The sequence below is a fragment of the Artibeus jamaicensis genome, unplaced genomic scaffold, assembly GCF_021234435.1.
Source record: "Artibeus jamaicensis isolate MK-2021 breed Jamaican fruit bat unplaced genomic scaffold, CSHL_Jam_final contig_797, whole genome shotgun sequence".
Classification (NCBI taxonomy): domain Eukaryota; kingdom Metazoa; phylum Chordata; class Mammalia; order Chiroptera; family Phyllostomidae; genus Artibeus; species Artibeus jamaicensis.
Window position 1 is genome coordinate 29,676,206 of NW_026521977.1, and position 3,702 is coordinate 29,679,907.

Sequence of the window (3,702 nt, forward strand, 5' to 3'; positions counted from 1 at the left end):
CTGTGTGAGATTCATTCATGTTGTGTTGTACCTGTAGTTCACTTATTTTTATTGCTGTGTTAGTCTGTTGTATGCATTTACCATAATGCTTTATTTGTTCTATTGATGATGGGTATTTAGGTCATTACTAGTTTTGTGCTATTACAAATAGCTCTATTAACACTCTCAGTTATGTATTTTTTAGATTTATACTGAGGAGTAGAGTTTCTGGGTCAACAGTTACGTGAGTATTTGACATTAGGCAATAACCTCCAGTGGTTTTCCAATATATACTTAGAAAACAATTACATATTTACATCAGCAGCACATGAAAGATAGTGTTCCTCTGGATTGACAACAAACACCAGGTACAGGCAGTCCTTTCAATTTCAGCCATGCAGGGGGAGCGCCGCATTAGTGTTTTATTTTATTTATAAGTTTATTAGTGGTTCTAACCATGTTTCCCAGATGATTAAAAAGGTGAGTCTGTCCACCCTGGCCACTGGGTAGCTTCTTTGCTGAAGTGCTGGTCAAATCTCATGTGGCTGTCTGTCCTTGTCTTAGTGAGAGGACAGACAGCCTCTCACTAAGAGGCCTTTAAACATTCTATCTCAGTAAGAGGCCTTTAAACATTCTATCTCAGTCCTAGTTTTCTGAGAAGCAGAAGCTAAAGTAGAGTAGATGTGTAAGTGATTTATCAGGAAGATGGGGTGAGGGAAGGTAGAAAGAGCCACAGGGAATGATGCAGGTCTGACTCCTGTGAGTGAGAGAGGGAGAAAAGGAAGGTTGTAGAGTGCAATGTAGTTCTGAGACAGCTTGTTCAAGACTTGTTTAACTTTTGAGTTAAAATCCATCAATATACAAATGGATATAAAAGTGGTGGAACATTCCATATTTTTCCATGTATAATGTGCATCCACATTTTGGACCCAAACTTTCAGAAAAAAAATCTTTTGTTTTAATTTTTAATTCAATTATTTATTTATTTATATTTAGAAACAAAACTGACTATAGTATTGCAAGGTGATATTCTGCATACAGATATTGTTACTGCTTTCTAGAGTTACACTTCTAATGCATAAGCATAAACAAAAATTAAAAACATTGATACACATATGGAATTAGTACCACCCACATATAACGTGTATCCTATTTTTCCCTCAAAGATTTGGGCAAAAAAGTGCACACTGTACAAGGCAAAATATGGTATATACAATGGTATATTAGTTGGCCATAAAAAAAGAATGAAATCTTACCATTTGTGACAGCATGGATGGATGTAGAGGGTATTATGCTAAGTAAAGTAAGTCAGATGGATAAAGACAAATACCATATGACTTCACTTATATATGGAGTCTAAAGAGTAAAATAAACAAACAAAACAGAAACAGACTCAGAGATACAGAGGACAGACTTTAATTTTTTGATGGCTGCCAGGGGGAAGAGGTGTTGGTGGACGGGGTGAAAAAGGTGAAGGGATTGAGAGTTATAGAATAGTTATGGGGCTATAAAGTACAGCACAGGGAACACAGTCAATTGTATTGTAATAACAACGTATAGTGCCAGGTGGGTACTTGAAGTATTGGAAGAACCACTTCGTAAAGTATATGGTTGTCTAACCGGTATGCTCTATATCTGCTACAAAATAATATCAAACACAAACTATAATTGAAACAAAATAAAAACAACCGACAGGTAGAAATTGAAGGTTGGGGAATAGAGTTTTGAAGAAAGTAAAGAACATTTTATTTTATTTATTTTCTTAATTTTTTAAAATTCTTAAATTTTTTGTGGTAAAACATTTATTTTTATTTTTACTTTTAATTTTTAAACTGATAAGAACAGATACTACACTTGATCTTAGCCAAAAGGCCGAGAAGTGATAAATTTTTAAAATTTATTTATTTTAATTGTTCAAGTACAGTTTTCTGTCTTTTACTCGCATCCTAGCTCACCACCCCCAGTGCTCCCCACCTCCCTCCCATTTCCACCCCCTTTAGTTTTTGTCCATGTGTCTTTTATACTTGTTCCTGTAAACCCTACTTCCCTTCTTCCCCTGAAATTCCCTTCCCTTTCCCCTCTGGTCCCTGTCAGCCTGTTCTCTATTTCAGTGTCTTTGGTGATATTTTGCTTGCTTGTTTGCTTTGTTGTTTAGCTTCCTGTTAAAGGTGAGATCATATGCTATTTGTCTTTCACCGCCTGGCTTATTTCACTCAGCATAATGCTTCCCAGTTTCATCCATGCTGTTGCAAAGAGTAGGAGCTCCTTTCTTTCTGCTGCATAGAATTCCATTGTGTAAATGTACCCTAGTTTTTTTACCCATTCATTTACTGATGGGCATCTAGGTTGCTTCCAGATCTTGGCTATTGTAAATTGTGCTGCTATGAATATTGGGGTGCATAAGTTCTTTTGGATTGGCGTTTCAGGGTTCTTAGGATATAATTAATATCATCAAAATGTCTATACTACCCAAAGTAATTTACAGATTCAATGCAATACCTATTAAAGTACCAATGGCATATTTCACAGACATAGAACAAACACTTCAAAAATTTATATGGAACCATAAACGACCCCCAATAGCAGCTGCAATTCTAAGAAAGAAGAACAAAGTAGGAGGGATCATAATACCTGATATCAAACTGTATTACAAGGCCACTGTAATCAAAACAATCTGGTACTGGCATAAAAACAGGCACAAAGACCAATGGAACAGAACAGAGAGCCCAGAAATCAACCCAACTCTCTATAGTCAATTAATATTTGACAAAGTGGGCAGCAATATTAAATGGAGTAAAAATAGCCTCTTCAGTAAAGAACCTTTTAAATGGTCCTTAAGAATTGGAAAAATTGCCCTGGCTGGTGTAGCTCAGTGGATTGAGCGTGGGCCTGCGGACCAGACAATCGAGGTTCGATACCCAGTCAGGGCACATGCCTGGGTTGCAGACCAGTTCCCTGAAGGCCAGTTCCCAGCAGGGGACACACGAAAGGCAACCATACATTGATGTTTCTCTCCTTCCCTTCCCCTCTAAAGATAAATAAATAAAATATTAAAAAAAAGAATTGGAAAAATTTGTTAATCAAAGAAATACAGCAAGATTGATGGACAATGTTGATGAGCCTTTTGATGTTGGTGAAACAAATTGATAGCAGTCCGAGTCCTCCCTCTTGTGTGGCTTTTCCTGGAAGTTTCAGGGAACAGGTTTGGAGAAGGCTTAGAATAGGAGGCATCAGTATTGGAGAATTACTGTACATATGTGCTGAACAGGCAAGCACAGTGAAAATGTAAATGGTTACTCATGTTATGGAGAAAAATTTGCTGTATTTGTGAAAAGTATTAAACACATATATCTCTGTCAGTACTTAGCATGAAAATATATTCTTATGTTCCATATTTTTGCCTTTGTAATTATTTTTCTTATGCCCCTTCTTTGTTTTGGAGGCAGCTCTGCCCCTTTTGGAATATCGGCTGCAGGCTGCCAGGGATCCTGTCTGTCTCAGTCGCTGTGATATTCCTGGCATTTAGCGAAGTGCCTGAAAAAGTACTCATTGAATGATTGAAGTGGTGGAATTACAACTGCGGTTGTGGTCTTTCTGACTCTAGCCTCCCTGATCTCTCACCATACCACACACAGAGGTGTGGATAAAGGGGAGCCATTCTTTTCTCACAGCTTTATGGGGGAGATGAAAGAGATGATGTACATGAAAAGACCTAGGACCCAT

The 3,702-nt window shown here is 37.4% G+C and overlaps 1 pseudogene; it reads right to left on the reverse strand.

Annotated features, from left to right (window-relative positions):
- Nucleotides 1-1,767: 1,767 nt before the first annotated feature.
- Nucleotides 1,768-1,863, reverse strand: LOC119064493 (uncharacterized; annotated as a pseudogene).
- Nucleotides 1,864-3,702: the final 1,839 nt, after the last annotated feature.